Source organism: Triturus cristatus, chromosome 3_2 (genome assembly GCF_964204655.1).
Source record: "Triturus cristatus chromosome 3_2, aTriCri1.1, whole genome shotgun sequence".
Classification (NCBI taxonomy): Eukaryota; Metazoa; Chordata; class Amphibia; order Caudata; family Salamandridae; genus Triturus; species Triturus cristatus.
Genome location: NC_140584.1, coordinates 630,432,779 through 630,454,742, shown reverse-complemented (window position 1 = coordinate 630,454,742; position 21,964 = coordinate 630,432,779).

The following is a 21,964-nucleotide window of genomic DNA, read 5'->3' as shown; positions in this document are numbered from 1 at the left end:
GAGGGCAGCCCGTGTATCCTGGCATGTCTAGATGTTTACCTGCAGCAGCGATTGTACATAAAGGAGCAGTAATGATGAATTCAGGCCCCAGCTAGGCCCGCAGGACACAAGGGTTCGCTCTCCTGCAAATGGAATCTATAAGGAAGTTGGCACGGAAACTGCAAAGTACAAAGACAAAGTTTATTAACCCTTAAGGGTGGTCCTACAATCCATACAACACCCTTCAGTATTGCATAGAGTAGCACAAAGAACTTGCGTACACGGTCCCCTTTTATACACAACAGAGGGGCTCATAAGTGGGTGGATACAACATAGAGCGAAATTCATTACCATTTAAGGACATTTTTCGATACAGGATCAATATGTGGGCGGAGTCAACAATTTCCTGGGCCCGCGAAAACATGGTCAAGCGAGGACTAACTGATAACAGATGTGGTCAAGTCTGGGCATGCGCCAGACGGACAAAGGAGCTATTTATAGACTGTTACTAGGCAGATTGCAAGAGCAACTAACACGAAGATAGGACTCTTCTCGTGTTGAGCACGTGGAGACATGACAATACAAAATGGAGTCCAGACTTTTAGTCAACATAACGAAGGAGACATGTTCTAAGGAAGGAGAATTCATGTCTTTGGTAAATGCTTAATCACATCGTCGTTTCAATTTACAACAGACGACCCTTTCAGCATTTACTGAAGACATCCGGTTTGTTAGGATAATCATCGTATATGTCAATTGTCATCATTTCCTCTACTTCTTTAGCTAAATGTTTCTGATAAGTGACATCGGCAATAGCTTTCTTATCGGGAATACAGAATGATACACATAAGGAACAGAGCAAAGGACCACATTGGGCACAAATGCAACAAGAAAACAGAACTGCTACAATAATACAGAGACCAGTTAAAACCTTCCACCCCCAAGCAGTGATCAATGTCCAAAACCATCCAGAAAAGGTCCAAGTGCCGTTTTCTGTATGGATTTCAGCTGCAATTTTGTGCAACCTGTTGATAGCATTATAAACTGACGGCGTGTGGTCAGGGATAAACACACAACAACTACTTCCGATAATTTTACAAGCTCCACCTCGGTCAGCTAACATAACATCTAACACCATACGATTCTGCAATGCAACAATTCTAGTAATCTGTAATTCTTCCGTAAGATTCCCAAGAGCAGCAGCGGTCTGGTTTGTCACAGCCTCTACCACTCTTGTTAACCTTCGAACTTTCCTACTATTTAGGGCAGCTCCAACGAAGAAAAACAATCCTAAATTAAAATCAATATACTGCTGCAGACTAGTGTCAGTCTGATCCACATCATCAATTGATAGAGTACGTTTATACCTATTTACAGTCACATTATTTAACAACTTCAAATCCTTATGATAAGATGCAGGTGCCAAAAATACAGGGGGCAATAGAAATGCTACATAACATACTCCAGACCAACCGGCTGGCAAACGGTAATAACCTTTATTTCCACATACGAAGTATGTATTATGGGATGCTAAAAAGGTACTGTTATTCAACCCGTCGATATTTAATATGGTAATGCAATCACTAACACCAACAGGAATATAACCCACACTCTGGACACACAGGTCCGCTTGAGCTTGTGCCACTTGAATCACAAATCTGTCTTTTCCCACAGTGTCTCTGGTGTTCGTGAAAATATAGGGAATCGATTCATTGTCTGGTCGATACTCTTCCCATTCCCAAATTGTCCCATTCGCTTGCGGATATCCATCTTTATCCTGATGACATTCTTTATTGAGTCTGAAGAGTAATCGTCCCACTGTGGGTTTCCGGGTGGCAAAAAGCAAAGTGTACCATGCTCTACAAGAGCCATTATGAGAGAAAGGAAGAGGTATGAATGGCGTTCCTCCTTTCTTCTGGTGAGCTGGCATCATACCACATATCCAACAGTTCGTAGCATTCGTGGCAACGTGGGTATGATGCAACATCTGGATGAAAGTGTTATTCAAATAAGACTGACGATGCTTCAATTCTTGATACGGAAGGGTATAGAAGTAGTGCTCCTCAGGCACTGGAGTAGTCAACACAAGTAACTTTCGAGCAGGAGTCACATCCTCCACAAACCATGTGGTTATCCCAAGAATAGCTACTGTGAGCATAAAACCTGTTGCACAAAGGATTTTCTTTTTCTCCATGTCAGAATAAAGAATCAATATCTTCCTGAAACTAAAAGGTTTGTCAGAACTCTTCCCCTTGGGCAGCGGTCGATTTCTTCACCAGCGGGCCAAGACGGGTGTCGCTACACTAATGCAGGGCTGATCCCCCCCCCTTGCCTCATTGGCTCTCCGTTTCACTAACCCAAGGGTGGTTCTGACAACATGTCCCGGTACTGAAGAATTCACTTCCTTGGCCTGAGATGATATCGCTTTCCTCCAGGAGTCGCGTGGTCCGGGAAGAGCTCCTCAGTGTCGTTCGGTTCCCCAGCACGGCCTTTCTCTGCAGCCAGAATTTCTCGTTGATCGGTCAATACAGCAGGCTCCACCAATCCGGGCGGTACTTTGCGGCAGTGCAGAGAATGGATCCAATTCTTTCTGTTGGAAACTCGCACAGCCGTCGTCGTTGCAAGTAGGACCTGCTCAGGACCAACCCATCTCGGCTCCAAGCTGTTCGTCCTGTCAAAGATCTTCACCATGACATAGTCGCCAGGCCGGAGACTATGTCCTTCACCGGTGGACCGATCAGGGAGTGCCTCCCGGACCTGTTGATGAATAGAAACCAAGTTATCCGTTAACTGCGCCAGATAATCATTCATCATTACACAAGGTACATCATACACAGTCTTAGGTTTTGGTGGACCCCAAATATTCATTGGGCGTCCAAAGACAATCTCGTACGGTGTAAGACCGGTTCGAGAGTGCGGTACCGATCTAATTGACAATAACGCCAGCGGTAAAGCATCTGGCCAAGTCAAAGACGTCGAAGCTTGGATTTTAGCGATCTTGAGCTTCAGTGTACCATTATACTTCTCGACTAGTCCCGCAGATTGAGGGTGAAACACTGCGTGAAACTTCTGGGTGATGCCCAGACCCTTCAAAACATACTTTATAACATCCGCTATAAAGTGGGGTCCGTTATCACTCCACAGAAGTCTACAAACGCCATATCGAGGGAAGAACTCCTTCAACAGCATCTTGGCGGTAGTCATTGCAGTATTGTCTTTCGTAGGGTATGCCTCAACCCATTTGCTAAAGGCACAAACCACTACTAGAACATACTTCAAATTGTTACAGCGCTCAAGCTGGATGTAATCCATCTGCAAAACCTCAAAGGGTGCAGTAGGTGTTACAAATCCTCCTGCTGGAGTTCGAGTACCCTTTCCTGGGTTGTACCTCAGGCAGATCATACAGGTCTGCACCACCCTCTTTGCCGTGCTAGCAATCTCTGGATGCTCCCAGACTTGGGTAAGCAATTTTACAATTGTGGAAGCTCCAACATGTGCTAGCCCATGTGCCATCTGAACCATAGGTTGTACAAAAGCCGTGGGTAACTTCCATCTATCCATCTGCTTATTTCTCCAGCAACCCTCATCATCCAATTCTCCCTCACTGGACCATTGCTCCCGTTCTTTATCAGAAGCGGTCCTCTGTATTTCTCGCACTTCTTCCTTCGCATCGTGCCATCTTTCTACCTGCGACTTCACTACATACATGGCAGTAGCACCGGGCTGCGTCGCAGTCTCCCGTGCCACCCGGTCTGCTAACACATTCCCTTCTCCAACTTTATCAACTACTTTCTTATGGGCACTACATTTAATGATAGCAATTTTCCTCGGATATGTCAATGCAGTCAAAAGGTTATGAACTAACTCTCCATGCATTATTTGTACTCCATGCGACGTTAGAAACCCTCTCTCCTTCCAGAGTAGGCCGAAATCGTGCGCTACTCCGAAAGCATAGCGGCTGTCTGTATAAACGTTCACACACAATCCTGTACTAAGCTCACATGCTCGTGTTAATGCTATCAGTTCCGCTGCTTGAGCTGATTTCTGTGGTATGCGTGCTGTCTCCACTATTGTTTGCAGTGTGGTAATTGCATACGCTGCTGAAGTCGTACCGTCTGGTAGCTTCAGGCATGATCCGTCCACCCACAGTTCTCCATCTACATCTGGAAAGGGCGTATCCTGGAGATCAATACGACCCTTTGTTTGTTCCTCAGTCACAAGAATACAGTCATGTGCTTTCCGTGCTTCAGACTGAGTCTCGGGGTATGGCAACAATGTGGCCGGATTTAACGTTACGCACCTCTTTAACGTAATATGAGGAGCCAAAAGCGTCAGCTCATATCCCGTTAAACGGGCACTGGTCAAATGCTGCGTCTTTGTCTGATTAAGCAGGGCATCAACAGCATGGGGGACTAATACCAACAGCTTATGAGATAACACAATTCCCTCGCTTTGGCGTATTGACACAGCTGTCGCCACAACCGAGCGAAAACAACCAGGCAATGCTCGGGCAACAGGATCAAGTACAGCCGAAAAATATGCACAAGGGCGCTGCTTGTCGCCATGCATCTGCACTAAAACTGATAATGCACATCCATCTTTCTCATGCACATACAGCGAAAAAGGTTTGGTATAATCAGGGGTCCCTAACACTGGTGCTGAACAAAGGGCCTGTCGTAATTGCTGAAAAGCAGCGTCACACTCATTTGACCAAGGAAGCGGAATAGGTGTGTCTTTTGTCAAAAGGGCTAATAATGGTTTGGCTATGTGTGAGAACCCTAATATCCATTGCCTACAAAAAGAAACAAGACCCAAAAATGCACGCACGTCCTTCTGCGTGGAAGGTACTGGCGTGTCCAAAATTACTTGGATACGATCTGGTGTGAGTGCACGCCCCTCCTTAGACAAAAGGTGACCCAGATAAGTCACCTTTGGTCTACAGAACTGCAATTTCTTCCGAGATACTTTGTGATTGTGGGATGCCAAAAAGGAACGCAAGGACAACGTACTCCTTTCACACAACTCCGGAGTGTCGGCCGCCAGCAAGATGTCGTCGACATATTGAATGAGGGCGACACCCTCGGGCAGAACAAAGGAGTCCAATTGCCTTTTCAAAGCTTGACTATAAATGCTAGGGCTTTCTGTGTAGCCCTGAGGAACTCTACAAAATCGATAAGACCTATTATTCAGAGTGAAACCAAAAAGGTATCGACTATCGGGATGAATAGGAATCGAAAAGAAAGCATTTTTCAAATCAATGACTGAAAACGTCGTCGCCGTAGGCGGGACCAAAGTAAGCAACGTCGTGATATCAGAAACCACTGGATACTGAGGTATCACGATCTTGTTTACTTCTCTCAAATCAATTATAAACCGATAAACCTTGGCATCCGTATCCTTTTTCAAAATGGGTAGAATCGGGCTATTACAGACGTTGTAGGGAACTTCCTCCACTACTCCCACCTTAATCAAATCCTGCACAATCTGTATAAGGGCCTCCTCCCCCTCCTGGGAAATACGATACTGCGGGAGGCGTGGTAACATTGCCCCCTCCTTAACACTAATATGGACAGGCGGAATCACCATCTGTCCCACATCAGTATCCGAAGTGGCCCACAAAGCACGAGGGAGGGTAGCTAACACAGCATCCTCTGCAACCACACACATCCGTTCAGACCGAGGGTAATTGTCATTTAATATCACCCGCACTCCAGCAGGGGAGCAGCGGATTGTAGCTCTGAAGTGCTTTAACATATCAAGGCCCATAATGTTGTCCGGCGTGTTCGGGGCAAGCAAAAACGGACAGGGTGCAGAAAAAGAATCAACCTGAAATGTGAGGGGCCGAGAAAGAGGGCTTCGCGAGAGTGAACCGTCAAACCCTACCGAAGTAACCGTTAAGCCAGATGGGGGAGCCCTCGGAACCAATTGTTTAGACAGCGCACTACGAGTCGCTCCTGTATCTACTAGGAACTGATCAGTAGAACCCAAAACCTCAGCTGATACATAAGGACCCTTCTGATCAACCGGCACCTCAACTGATTCTAACCCCCATCCAACGCATTCCTATGCATGCTGAGAATCATGGTACCCAGAGCGGTCAATCCCCGACACTTGATACTGGTTTTGCCGATCGAAAACATTAGGCCTATCTCGTTGCTGCCCGGCAGGGTCAAAACGAGCGTGATCGTTAGAATTCCCTCTAAAATTCGAGAAACCCCCTCTACCTCTCGGGCCACCCTGATTGTGTCCCTGACGCGAAGCATGCAACGCCGGGCAATCTCTGGCCCAGTGTCCCGATTGCTTACAATACGCACATTGATTCCTGTTCAAATCAGATCGGCCCGAGGGAGGACCATAAAATCCTCCCCTACCTCTATTGACACCCCGACGGGGCGGACCATATACTTGCGCTAACATCACCTTTGTTTTTAAATCTTTCGATTTCTTCTCCTCCTGTCCCTTCGCTTCTTGCTCCTGACGCTCATAATACTGAGCTATAGTCAGGAGGGCTGTCGGGGTCGCAGTGGACCAAGAACTTTCACTCGCTTTTAGGCGGGCTGCGATCGCCGGTAGTAAATTCGCCACATATTTATCAGCAAAGAGGTGTCGACCCGTATCATCCGTAAGTGACTGACCACTAAAATCATGAAACGTCTCCTCAAAGCGCGTAAAGAAATCTGCAACTGATTCATCGACTTTCTGCTTACACGAGGCTAACATGTTCCAGTCAATCTTTTTAGGGGGGATGATTGTCTTCAACTTAGTCAGAATAGCAGCGGGGAGATCTAAGATAACCTGAGGTGGTTTCTGCGCGGGCTTCCTCTCCCTATCCTCATCCTCAAGCTCAGACCACCGAGCCTTAAAGGCGGCAACATCGTCCACCTTCCGCACAGATCGCCACATATCTGGTGGTAAAATAAGCCCAAAGAACAAATCTATATCTGCTAAGGTCATAGTACAAGAATTCAAGGCCCCCTCGACTTCTTCGTAAAAGGCCGCTGGATTCTTGCGGGGATCAGGCAACGCATTCTTTAATGCCATGACGTCAGCCCCATGCCAGGGAGTATAAACCCAATTGTACACAAAATATCCCTTAGCATCGGCGGAGGTAATATCCAAACTAGTTCCCGCTCCTTTAGGAGGAACATACAAAGGCGCCGCCTCTCGCATTGGTTTAACATGCACTAGGTCGCTCTTATCTGACTGGGGGGAAGACGGCTGCTGGTCGTCCGCCTGCAAGGTCAAGCTCTCCTCTTCCTTGTTCCGGCGCGCTTTTTCCCGCAGTCGAAGCATTTCATCCCGTAGCGCAAACAGACGTCGGACAGCATCAGGCACCTGGGAGGGAGAGAAAGTACCATTACGCAGTGCTCTAGAATCCGACACTATCTCCTGCGGCTCAAAAACATCAGAATATTTTCGAAAGGCAGCAACCACTTTATCAGAAAAAATGGCAGCAAAATACACTTTCTCCCTATCCTGCCAACCTTCCAGATCCGGTAACAGCTCTGAAAACGACAGCTTATTTGAAACTGCACGATAAGAAAGTTTCCGAAGCTCACCCGAGCGCTCAAGAGATAACATGGATCTTGTGTCTTTCTTATCTTTACCCGATCCAGAATCCTGAACTGTCGGAGCAGACGCACCTACATAGGGTGGCGGGGAACGATCTAATAGGAAAAAATCATCATCAAGATTAGTAAGGACAGGATAAAGAGGCTGCCGAACAGCATATTGACCCGATACTTGTAGCCTACGCTCCTTCTCTTGTCTCTCCGCCTGTTCTCTTTCCTCCCGACGCTTCGCTTCCTGTGCTCGCACATGATCATTCTTCCGTTGCTCTTTATCAAACAGCGCTTTCTCACGTTTCTCTCGCTCACGCACTTCTTTCACCCATAACCGCACACATTCAAACGTGTCTTGACGAGCACGCTGTTTACACATACACTGTTCCACATACTCAATCTTACGCATATCAAACGACCCATACAAAGGCCATCGTAACTCAGGATCCTTTCTGGGGTATTTCCTCCATACTGTGCTGTACATTATGGAAGAAAGACCATGCTTCACATACATATCCCTATTAGGAGTCCCCTCTGGGGGAGCTGGAGCAGATTCCTCGAGGTTTAACCGGTTTCCAAAGCAGCAGCACCACTTACGGAGTGCGCTAAAAGCAGGCATGCTCAAAAATAATGCAAAATATGCAGTATTATCAAAAAAATGGCACTTAAACGGTGTGCCGTTCAAAGTTACACAGCTCTGGAGAAATATCTCCACATTACCTGCCTATATGTGTTGCAACGCATATATTCTCACAATAATCAATACAAGATATGACCGGTCATCACAAATCAAACTCAAATAGCCAAACCAGGCTTCAAAAACTCGGAGCAAGTACCGTACAACGGTTCTTACCAATCAAGAGTCCAGATTCCAACTGCCAAGTTCCAAAATTCGCCCAAACGGCTGTCACGGCAGGACCGACAGAAGAGGTCTCAGTCGAGGACCGGCGCCACCCAGATGGTCAGCTCGGAAGGGAAGGAAGAAAACCTCGGGATGCCAGGACTAAAGTGCCTCTGGCAGTGATCACATCCCCGGCCAAATTCCTCACCTTCGTCGCGACCAGTCCTTCGAGCATCCGAGTCGCCGATGAGCCCCACGTGACGGGCGCCAATTGATGAATACAGGCCCCAGCTAGGCCCGCAGGACACAAGGGTTCGCTCTCCTGCAAATGGAATCTATAAGGAAGTTGGCACGGAAACTGCAAAGTACAAAGACAAAGTTTATTAACCCTTAAGGGTGGTCCTACAATCCATACAACACCCTTCAGTATTGCATAGAGTAGCACAAAGAACTTGCGTACACGGTCCCCTTTTATACACAACAGAGGGGCTCATAAGTGTTGGGATACAACATAGAGCGAAATTCATTACCATTTAAGGACATTTTTCGATACAGGATCAATATGTGGGCGGAGTCAACAATTTCCTGGGCCCGCGAAAACATGGTCAAGCGAGGACTAACTGATAACAGATGTGGTCAAGTCTGGGCATGCGCCAGACGGACAAAGGAGCTATTTATAGACTGTTACTAGGCAGATTGCAAGAGCAACTAACACGAAGATAGGACTCTTCTCGTGTTGAGCACGTGGAGACATGACAATACAAAATGGAGTCCAGACTTTTAGTCAACATAACGAAGGAGACATGTTCTAAGGAAGGAGAATTCATGTCTTTGGTAAATGCTTAATCACATCGTCGTTTCAATTTACAACAGTAACCCCATTTTATCTCACACAAACATTTCATCACAGCCTCAGTGCATACAGCTAAGGCTTCTGTTTCTCACTGAAAGAACATATGTTCTAAACATGTAAAGGTGTGAAATCAGTTATGGGTATAATGTATACGTTAAACATATTTATTTACTCAAATGTGTGACTGTTTTTGCAAGTATGTGTGTACGTTTTGTGTTTTTTTTGGTGTGTGGGCTCAGTAAATGGGGAGGTGTGACAGACAAACCCGAGGATGTTTACCTACTTCACTAAGACCAACAGTTTTAAAGCCTAATTTAAATGTTGGCGTACTCTGTTAGTACTTCGCCATGGTATTTTACTTCTGCCACGGAATGAGTAATCCGCCCGCCACATTTAGACATGTCTGCCAGCCCAGCCAACATTACTTGTATTTAAAGGAACCACCATTTTGTTTTTGAAAATAAAAAAAGAAATGATCCCCTCGCCCTGAGAGTATTCTCCCATGGCCTGGGGTCATTAAAAAGATTTCGTTTTATATACCACCACAGTTTAGGGGGCGGTGCGTAAACGTAAATACTGGCTATATGTCCGCCAATTCTCTAAACCTTTACTGGCCCTTCCTCTGCTGGGCTGCCCTAGGGATGTGTAGGCAGCAGGTAACTTTTCTGCCCACATCTAAATTAAGCCCTTTACCATTTAGTTGACAGTTCCGATCTTCACTCTACCCACTGATGGCGCTAGGATCTTTCTTCACCCCTCCCCCATACTTGACAATGCTATGACCTTGCATCTTTTTACTGATGGTTTTGGCGTGTTCTGAAATAGAAATATGTTGGTGATGTAACTTCCGCCACCTCGCATCTCTATATAATGCAGCCAATTATCTACGTTGTTCCACTCTGTAGCATAGTCTCATTTAAAGAAGCTTCCAGGCGAACTGTAAAGAGTCTCCTTTCCACTCAGGGTTTGTTTTGTTTTCTATCCATTGTCTCTTCAAAACCCCCATTGCATGGGAGCTGCCAGCCCCTCCCTTGTCGGTGCACCCCACTGTTACAAACGCTCGGAACAGGCCGCGCGCTATCGAAAAAACAATCAAATTTATAAACCGTGGCTCCTTCAACCCTGCCGCAGTTTAATTTTCAACTGGTCAGGCCCGTAGACAGCAACTGTAATTCAGTCTAACAGAGCAGCCGCGGATCTCGGGGCCGCAGACAGCACAGATCAGTCAGAGGATGGGAATTGAAGATGCGAGGGCTGGTACTGCGTGGGATGACTCATTCTCAGCTGTGGGTAATTCATTTCAACTGCAGGTCATCTGGACATTATGCAACGGCGCCTCTTGCTCCGAACCGGGACGGTTCCACAGCCATCGGGCGAGCGTACCCGTGCTCGGAATGTCCACAGGCTCTTTCGTGGGGAATGCTGACCCACTCGATGTCCGGAAAGCATGGAAGTAAATACCTTCTGAAGACCTGGGGGCTTATTTATGAGCCCTTGCTTCACTTTTGCGCCGCCGTTGCGTCACTTTTTTCGATGCACCAGCGGCGTAAAAAATGATCCTTGTTGCACCATATTTACAAAGTGACGCATCTACCTAGATTCATCACTTTGTAAACCCCTGCGCCACATTATACCTGTGCCAGGTATAATGTATGCAGGGTGGGTGTTCCGACGCAAGAAAGGGTCATAGAAGTGGCGCGGTGAATCACTGCGCCACTTTTTGGACGTAAATGCGTCTATATCTTGCGCCTACCTCATGGCAGGCGTAAGACTGACGCAGGCACATTTCACATGGGACTTGCCCATGTGTAATGACCCATTGCTAGAGTTGCGTCACGTTTGTGACACACTCCAGCAAAGCGTCCTTTTTGCGCCTACAGATACGTCAGAAATACTGACGTATCTGTAACTCCTTGCGACATGATGCGTCATACTGTAAATATGACGCATCATTGATGTCGCAAGGAGGGCGCAATGAAAAGTGACGCATCGCTATTTTCTCGCAGCGATGCGTCACTTTTCATAAATGAGGCGCCCGGCACTTGGGAGGTGGTGTAAAGCTCGGGACAGGTGAAAAATAGTATAGTACATGAGAATGTACAGTCAGAAAACACACGATAATAAACACTTTTACATTATAGGACAGTGAAAACAAAACACGATGGTTGCAGCTTCAAGTCTGTTTCATTAGAAAGTAACTCAACGGTATAGAGAAGACACAGGTACCAAAATCGAAAATTACCTCTGGAGAGATTCACTACTGAATGCCTCCCAAAATGGCATAATCTTCATTGTTCTATTTTCAGAAGTAGCAATGGATTTGTGCTGAGAGGTGATCAGGCAGTTTCTCTGTTAATGTTAGCGTCTCCCTGACGTTAAAAAAAAATGAATCCTCGACCCGAAGGGGCTTATGACAGCAGTCCTGGGTTCATGTGCAGTGGCTGGTGTAGTGACGGTGCCACCCGGCCCACACTATACTTTGTACCTCTTACATGCACGCACCCGGAGGGCAGGCTCGCCCGAAGGCATAAATAAATGAGTGCAAGACCGCTTTGGGTCTTTGGCTCACGCCATGCACCCTGACTCTTTACTACGTCAGAGGCCTAGCCTCAGTGCAGCGAGTGACCAGCTATGCCTGGTCACCACATTGGCGACGCGGCAAGTCCCACCGTGCCTCCGGTGCACCTCACCTCCTCCGGCAGTTTTCCAGGCTGTTAAGGGGTGCGGCGTGCATTCTCCACCGTTAGCGAGCCGCTCTGCTGCACCCGTGATGAGGAAGCACGGTCGCGTGCTGTCCGGCAGATGCCCACCCCGCTCTGCTGCACGGCCGCGAGAGGCGGGCTGTCCTGCGGGTGCCCACACTGCCCAGAAGATGATCGTGGAAGAAGCACACCACCCAGCGGGTGTCCACCCCGCTTTGTGAGGCCGGCGCTCGTCACAGTGAACTCCGAGGCTCGGCAGAGGTTGTATGCGGCATAGCGGGACTGCCGGCGGCGTCGTGTGAGTCAGGTGAGGTCTGGCCTGCTCAGCACGCACACCCACCCGCCCCGGCTGCAGGCCTCGCTCCCACCATCGCGTGGTCGCGCCTGTTGCCCAAGGACAGGGCATAGTCACGCCCCACGCGTGACTGGAGGTCTCACAGGCAATTGGGACGCCCTGAGAAGAACAAGGAAAAGAGAAAAAAAGCATTGGCAAGTGCATTTGCCTTAATTGAAAGCGCTGCAGCACGTGGCAACACACCCCTCGCCATAGAAGGAAGATAAGCACTGGCGAGTGCAACTAAGCACCTCCTGCTCATGCCTGGTGCTGGGAACTGGATAAGGACAGCATAGCGCATACAGTGGCCCTGCACTCCACAGCTCGTTCCCTCGCCTCCTGCATCAAGCACGGGCACAAGCAATGGCCCGCAGCCTGCCCCTGCTCACCATCTGTGGCACGCAAGTCCCGTCGCAGCCACCCTACGTCGTGGGGGAAGGATAGTGCAGGCATCTCGCCAGGAGAAGAGACCGGCAGGCAGCTGCGCAGCACGCGCACTCACAAACAAGTATGAGTTTTCCCAATGCAGACGGAGCTGGTGCCCTGCAGCACAGCCGCCAGTTCCTCAGCCAGCGCCCCTGCCCGCCTCACCACATGCAGGTCATGCCACGGCGGCCCCCATGCCCCATTCAGCGAACTATCCAATCCCGCACCGGCAGCGGCATGGTGGAAGTCTGAGATCGGCCACCTGGACCACTATTTCGTAGGCATGAGAGAGACCGACGGGAAGGTGAAGAGGTCACTCCTCATGTGCTATGGAGGGGGCTAATTATATGATTTGTTTGATGATGTATGTATGATGTTTTGGGGTGGATGACGACTACGATGGGGCGGTAGCGGCCTTAAACAGGCACTTCGACCCACAGATAAACCCTGATTTCGAACGTATCAAGCTCAGCCAAACAAGCCAAGGGGAGGCCGAGATCATAGACGTGTTCTACGCCCGTCAAAGAAAGTTGGCGAGCTCCTGCATGCTGCCGACCAGAGGGAGGAGATCAGGGTGCAAGTCATACAAGGGTGTCGCTTGGTGACGCTGCGCCGCCTGATACTCCGCAACCAGGTATCACCCTGGACGAGATTCTCATGCTCGCCAGGTCACACAAGCTGTCCAATGCTCGGGCGGATGAGATGGAGGCAGCTCTCAACAGGCCTACGCTGCAACCCATGGCTTCCCGACTCCCAGTGATAAAGGAGGAGCAAGTAGATGCCATTCCGAGGCGACCGGCGGCACCAAGAGGGTCCGGAAGACCACCCCAGAAGAACGCATGTGGTAACTGTGGGTTGGACCACCCACCAGCGTGGAAATGCTACGCAAGGGGAAAAACCTGCTCCCAATGCGGGAAGCTCAATCACTTTGCGAAGGTTTGCCAGAGAGGCAGAGCAAGAGCGAACACCACAGACCAGCGTGGCCCGTCAACAGCAGTGAGACAGCTGACGCTCGAAGACCCGCTGGATCAAGTGGACACCACTCCGCCAGGATTGGGTTTTGACGTCTTCGTAGTGTCGTTCGTCAGTCGAGAAGGCCCAAAACGTCAACCTCTGCCCATGTGCACCATCCAAGTGGCAGGGTCATCAGTAAGAGCATTCACAGATACTGGGGCGTAAGTGAATGTGATGGACAGCGACCAGTATGAGAAGTTGTCGCCGCGACCCCCGCTCATGCCTTCCAAAGCAAGAATATACACCTACAGAGGGACGGAGCCGCTTCCTCTACGAGGAGTCATGGGGGTTGAAGTCACCTGCGAAGGGCACCGCCTACACACGCGGGGCCACGTCACTGAAGGGAAATGTGGGACGCTCCTCAGCTGCCACACGGCGGAAGACCTGGAGTTGTTTTTTTTCGCTAACCAGTTGCATGATCTGCACGCCCGGAAGATCCTCAGAGACTTTCCAATGCTATTCGAAGGCCTGGGGTGCCTCAAAGGAAAAGTGTTCAAGCTGCACATCGATCCAACAGTCAAACCTACGACGTTGAGGCACAGGAGGGTGCTGTTCCACCTGCGCCCTCAGGTGGAGGAGGAGCTGAGGAAACTGGAGCAGCTGGGCGTGATCGAGAAAGTGTCAGGCCCCACTCCGTAGGTGTCACCTTTGGTCGTTGCCCCCAAACTAAAGCAACCGGGGGCTATACGACTCTGTGTCAACATGCGCCTTCCAAACAAAGCAGTGAAGCAGGAAAGACATCTCACGCCCACCATGGATGACATCAACGGGGCCAAGTGGTTTACATAACACAACCTCAGTGCTGGTTACCACCATTTGGAGCTCCACCCCGACAGCAGGAACATCACCACCTTCTTCACCCATGTGGGACTACGTTGATACAAGAGGCTCAGCTTCGGGGTGTCCTCTGCAACGGAGGTGTTTCAGAATGCGATAAGGGAGACGCTCACAGGTTTGCAAGGCGTCATCAACTTGAGTGATGATATCCTCGTATTCTTGAAGACACTTGAGGAACACCACGTACACCTCAGAGACACCCTTCGCCGGCTGGCAGAAAGCGGCCTTACCCTGCACGGAGCGAAGTGCTCGTTTTACCAGGAGTCAGTGGACTTCTTCGGTTACATCTTTTCCAGGGAGGACCTGCACGCCGATCCAAAGAAAGCAGCAGCGATACACGCTGCTCTGAGACCCACGTCACCAACGGAAGTCCGCAGCTTCCTCGGCATGGCCATGTACTGTGGCCGGTTCATTCCCAATCTGGTGTCACTGGCCGAACCTCTTCGCAATCTCACCGAAGTTTGATCAGCCATGGGCATGGACCGCTAGGGAAGACATGGTGTTCCATCCTGTGAAGGAGGCCCTCATCATCGACAAAGTGATGGTGTATTTTTGTCCAAATCGATGCACGGAACTGATGGTGGATGCCAGCCACGTGGGGCTAGGCGCGGTCCTCATGCAAGAGACGGAAGCGAAGGAGTGGGTCCCGACTGCGTAAGCCAGCAGGGCATTGACCGGGATGGAGATGCAGTATGCACAGATCGAGCGCAAAGCCCTGGCCATCAAATGGGCGTGCCAGCACTTTCATCTCTACTTGTATGGACAGGAATTTCGAGTGATCACTGATCACAAACCCCTCATTCCCCTCTTTGCCGGCACCTCCAGGTTGGCACCCTGAAGGATCGAGAGGTGGGTGGTTCAATTCCAGGCCTACCGTTTCAACGTGATCTTTTGGCCCGGGGTGTGCCATCAACAGATATGGAGAGCCCAAAGCGAGCTCAGTGAATGTCTGCATGGAGTTGTTCTGCATGAAACCACCTTAGTGATCCCCAAGAGCCTTCAAGAGAGAGTGGTCCATCTGGCACATCAAGGGCACCAAGGAATAGCGAAGACAAAAGCTCGGCTGTGAAGCAAAGTCTGGTTCCTAGGCATGGACACGATGGTCGAGGAGGTCATTCGCGCATGCCACTCCTGAAACATCACAGGAAGTGACCCGGCATCTCATCTGGTGATCGCTGAAGCACCATGTCCGGAGCCCTGGGCCAGAGTGAGCATTGAATTTGGGTCATTCAGTGACGGACAAAGCACCCTGGTCCTCATTGACTCCGATTCCAAGTTCCCGGTGGTGGAATTGGTGCCATCGACAGCGTTTCTCCATGTCCAGACCGTGCTCGAACGCGTCATCGCGATGATGGGGTTTCCGAAGGAAATCAAGTCAGATAACGGTCCACCATTTCAAGGGAGAGAATTCCAGGAGTTTCTGTCATCACACGCCGTTCGACATCGAAAAATCACACCACAGTGGGTGCCGGTGAATGGAGAAGTTGAGCGGTTCATGCGAACTATGAACAGGGCTCTAAGGATTGGCGTTGAACAAGGAAACAATGTCGTACACTGCCTTCAGCAGTTTCTGAGTGCATACTGTCAGACACCGCACTGCACAACTCAGTGTGCCCCGGCGCATCTGCTGTTCAGGAAAGTTCCTCGAGACAGTATTCCTACCGACCTGTCGTGGAACCTGCCCGAGCTCTATCAAGAGGCAGCACAAGCCAGGAGAAAAGGTACCAATGACAAAGCAAGCCACGCACGCCCGGCACAACCGATGGACTTTCAAGTAGGAGACCGAGTCATTGTGAAAGACCGATACGCAGGATGGAAGTATCGTGCTCCGTACGAGCCGGAGGTGTGGGAAGTTATCAATGTGCAAGGCACCATGGTGTCTGCCATGCATCGGCCTCAAGTGGTCACCCGCAACGCGTCCTGGTTTAAGAAGGTGGGGGTCGGCCTCCCCTCAACGGGTGGAGAGACGGGAGTAGAAGAAGGGGGAGAAGAAGTGATATCCCCGAGCACCCCACCAAGCAGCCAGACAACAGTGTCACAACATCCGGAAGGGAGATCACCGGCTGATGATGAACAGACAAACCAGAGTGCAGAACCCTCGTCATCCGAAAGGGGTGCATGGATGACAGGAAGAGAAAACATCTCCCGGAGCCAGAGGTATGGTCTTCGGCCGAATCCTGCTCCCAGCCAAAGACTGAGAGACTTTGCGTGCCATGCATATCAGAACTGAATGTATAATATTAAAAGATCTTAGCATCTAAAAGTTTAGAGGGATGTAGTGATGGTGCCACTCGGCCCGCACTATACTTTGTATCTCTTACATGCACACATCCGGAGGGCGGGCTCACCCGACGGTATGAATAAATGAGTGCAAGACCACTCAGGGTCTTTGGCTCACACCATACACCCTGACTGTGTGTGTGTCTGCAGCTGGCTGCGTACTACGTCAGAGGCCTAGCCTCAGCGCAGTGAGTGACCAGCTAGGCCTGGTCACCACAGCTGGTTCCCTCAAAGAGATGAAATGGGCTAGGACAGCCTGCAACCCAAACTAACTTACAACTGCATTCAAATCATGGAGCTAGACTGCAGCAGTAGAACCCTGTGAGCATACTCACTGACCTCCTTATCGGGAGCACATGGGGGCAACCAGTTGCTGTATCTCTTGCAACGCCTGCTCATAGTTAGTGGAAAATGCCTCATATGTTTTGGGAACACTGTTCTGGTACCCAGACCCAGGGCAAGTGGTGCCTGTGGCCCTGTGCTCGTTCCATGCTAGACAGAGAGTAAGAAATGTCAGAAAGGGACAACAAAGTGGTCTGAGCAGTCCACGTGGTTAACAAAAGATCGCTCAATGCTGCATGAAAGCTATTTTGTCCTTGGTCTGCTCAGAGTTGCTATAGTCCCTATCAAGCATCTCTGGGGAGGAGTCTCTGGATAGTGTCAGGTAGGCGTGCAGAGTTCTTTTGGTTTACTTAGGGAGAATTGTAGTTTTTTCTGGCACTTCTGGGCATGGGTAGACATCAGCAGGGCCTCAGTGGAGGTTCAGGTATGGTACTAGTCTTGAGGAAAAACTCAGCATAAAGCTCTAAGAGAGGAAGTACTGGTTGAGGTAGTGAAACACTAATCAAGCAGGTACCGCAATCCTTTTCAGGGTGAGGAGTACGCAAACTCCAAATTAACCTTTGCTTAACTTTCTGGTAGCCTGGCACAAAGCAGTGAGGCTGATCTTAGAGGAAATGTGTAAAGCATTTATGCAGCACTTCAAACAATAATAAAGTAAAAACACAACACAAAACAAATCCCACACCAATTTAGAATAACAGAGTAAAATGTATTACATTATTTGAGACCAAAACAACAAAAATGTAATCAGTGGAACCAGAGCTATGCAATTTTCAAAATGTCATGTAAGGATAGCACAAAGCTCCACTCGTGATTATCAGGTTGTGCGAGACCAAGTGAAGTCACAAGTTCAGGTTGACTGAAATGGAGCACAAGCTGGATACAGCACCAAGGTTAGTCCCACTGAAACAGTTACCTTTAAACATCCAGTGTGAAGAGTTCCGTTCGTGATGGAGGGGGCTGCGAGAGGCAGGGAGAGAGTCGCAGATGGCCATCAATGTAGCATGAAGAGAAGGCCGGGAGTCGTGGACGGTCGTCACTGTAGCACCGAAAATCCTGCTGGACGTTGCGGAAGGTAGTTTCTGGAGATTTGCATTGGCGGTCACCACAGGCTGTCAATGTTGTTGGGGCAAGTGCAGGTCTCGTGTTGCCGGTCATCACTGACGGTTGCTGTGGTGTGAAGAGTTGGGTTCACCAGAGCTTCGCATTGCCAGGTTGTGCGGGCAGCAAGATTTTGGTATGAATAGGCCCAGTGGCGGCTCCTCCGCTAAGGCGGAGGAGAGTTGCCCCGCTGCACAAAAAGGAAAAATAAAATGACAATAACATATCGTTCCTCTTCCTTTTTAGTGCAAATAATTAGTGTACCAAATATTAATATGTTTTTTTTATCTGATACATTTTTATAATAATTACTTTATTAACGCTAGTTGTATGCATTATAATAACCTGTTTCATTTTATATCTCATTTACAAACTAAGGCTGATAACCGTGCTTTTCAAGTTCACTTTTACCTCTGTGGAGACTTTAATGCAAAGCTTAGTAGGAGCCTTAGGACACAAGACATGCACACAGAAGGACAATGCATTACGTAGGATACAAGGGGGGGCTGAGCTTTTTAAGTATGTTACTGCTCACGGTCTGGTACACAAAACGTTAATGTCTTCTAGGGGCGGGGAGCCTCCCTTATAGACTATATGTTCTTCAGCACTGATTTTTTACCTTGCTTTCCAAAGGAGAGATCCTAACCACAGACTGGAGTGATCACAATGCCCTGAGCACCACTATGATTCTACCGCTTAAGGGACTAGCCCTTAATAGTAATCTAGCTTCCGTTACACAACATTCTTCGGATGTTTTAAGACTAATTTAGCACCTGAAAAAAGCCCAAAGACTCTTTAGTAGCCTTACTTAAGATACACTTAAATATATTCTTTTATTGCCTAGCGGAGAACGAACAGGACTCAATGACCCTATACTATAATAGGCTAACAGGCATAATTGGGGAGTCCATGCTTAAGCCAATTCGTACATTAAATATGGATCCAAGATAGTTCGATGGGGCCTATTCCCAGGCAAATAGGAAGCTGAGGAAAGTTCTAAACACATGCCCCAGGATTAGTAGTTAAATCTCCCTGGCACGCACTGAGTATAAAATTGCACTCAGGAAGAGGGAAATATACAAACAAGACTGGTAGCTTTTGGAATATGCTTCCCGGGGAAAGGATAGCAAATATGTTTGGAAATTAGTAAAGCTGTGCTGGATCAAGGAGTGGAACCCCCTTTATTAAACTTTCTGCTTTATCTACACTCTCAGCAAGAGTTTGTTTAAACACTTATCGGGAGCTCTCTTCTGATTTTCCTTTGAAGAGTGGAGTGAGGCAGGGGTGTATATTGGTACCCTTATTATTTATTTTATACATTAATGGTCTAAAGGCTCATCTAGCCTCCTCCCATCCAGATATACCTAGAATTGCTTGCCCCCCAATTCCCACCTTACTCTATGCTGATGACGCGGTGTTGCTGGCCCTTACTCCAAACACACTGAGGCGTCAGGTACACTGTTTTGCCTCTTTCATGCACAATCTGCCACCTATTGTACAAGAGTTTGGGGTTTTTGTAAATGTTTTTCCCTATAGGCCGAGAAAAAAAGCTTTTTGTGGTGGTAGCTTAGTTTAATGCCGTCCACCTGTAGTCTCATTACCCACTTCGAGTTAAACCAGGGATTTATAGAAGATATGATTCAGCTGGAGCCACTTTTATTATGGGTAAGTATCTGGTAGAACCCAGCAGCTAAGTTTTGTAAAGACATTATATCCGATTGCCTGATGCTGGATAAGGCCTTTTCCATACAGTGGCTGAGTTACACACGGGACATTTTTGGACCCCTTGGTATAACCTCTTGGTTTACTGAACCCAGTTGTATCCCCAAAAATGCCAAGAAGGCGATGAAAACATTATTTAAGGACTATTGTGAGAACAGTAGATTGCAAACGAGCTATCTAAACACTTTTCAGTCTTTAACATACAGACAAATCCCCTTTGCATTTATCTTTGGACTTGTCAAGATGGGAGCGGTCACTTTTCTTTCGCTTCAGAGCAGGGTCAATTCATTGGTCCTTATTCTCCAAAAATCCCCAGTGACATCAACTCTGCATAATCACTATTGCACTTTATGTTTTTCTGCAAACTGTACAGCCAGGCACGCATGCATTTTTTGAAAGGCCAGGTTTCCGACGCTGTAGACCATCTCTCTTCTATTTACAATCTCTGAGTTCACCTGCAGTGGCTGTGCCTTCTTGACAGCAGCCATTAGCGGTAGAAAAACAATGATATATTAATCTGCTAGAACTATGTTGTACATTGTAGTCTAGTATATGAGGTTTGGCTGAGATAATGTGGTTTAATTTTTGGGGGACAATAGGAGCACATAGCGGACCCGTTATGAGGTTTTTGTTCTCTTTACTTCCCTATCATCCTTTTTAAACCTCAGCCATTCCCTGTGAGCGTAAAGGTGCTCTAAAATTTAATTACGACTCACACTTTATTTGCTCATTTTAAGTACGGTTATTAGATGCATTGAGGAATTTTAAAGCTGTTTATGCAATAATATTTTTTCTTTTCTTGTTTTTTTTTTTTTTTTTTTTTTTGTTTATTGGCATTTGTAATTGTATACACACAAAACAAAAACAATCATAACATTGCGGTCACGTCACAACAGCATCCTTCCTCCAATTTTGTCTATACATTCCTAAACAGGAGTTTCCTATACCCACCGCCATCGATCACATGTGCGTTTCACTCATTAAGTCTGTTGCTGTGATTGCAAATATTGGGTTAGATACACCCAGTAGTCTTTGGGTTGCGATCTAGCTGGAAGTTCTTCCTCATAGGTCTTCAGGGTATCTCTGCAGTATGTTAGGTCCGTGAGCCAGTCTGTGGGATTCGGGCTGCGCCTGCCATTCCAACATATCGAGACCCTCCTTCTAGCCATTAGGAGCGCAATCATACAGAATCTGCGTTTCAGGGCCCGAAAGTCAGGCAGTAGCCCCAGCAAACAGGTTTTGACCTCACATCGCACTTCCCCGCCCACCATAGCCCCAATCTTCTGCGTCACCTGCACCCAGTATTCTCCAACTGCCTCACATGACCAGGCTAGGTGCATGAAATCTGCCCCGTCCGCCCCACAGCGCTCGCATCTAGAGTCCTCCCGCAGCCCATAGCGGTGCAGCCTGGTCGGTGTGTAGTATGTTTGGTGTAAGTATTTGAAATGCAGAATGCGAAGATTGCCGTTGGGTGTCAGCATGCCCGTTAGAGTACAGGCGGTAGTCCATTCATCCTCCGTTAGCGGAGTGTCCAGACAGCCATTCCACTTCACCATGGAAGCAGTTGTGGTTGCCGCTATGTCCTCCTGCATCTTCGTGTACAGCGTGGACACCAAGTGTTTTCTCGCAGGTGTGGTGATCAGCCACTGCAGTGCGGTTAGCCCCGGGGGTTCCAGCGGATATGTTGGGTATAGCTTTTTCATAGCCCTCTGCAGTCTGTGATAATTGAAGCGAAATAATGCAGTCATGTTACTAATAAATGTCAGGTTGTCTAGTATTTTGAAGGTCCCGTCTTCGTACAAGTCCCCCATAGTATCAATGCCCACTTGGCGCAGCAGCTCCAGTCCCACTTTCTCTTGCGTGACCGATATAGCCGGGTGCCACTGAAGCCGGAGTGCCGGGGCATATAGTGGCAGCTTATTAGCTTTTCTGCCCATTGCATGCCACGCCTTGTTTGTGGCATCAATAGTG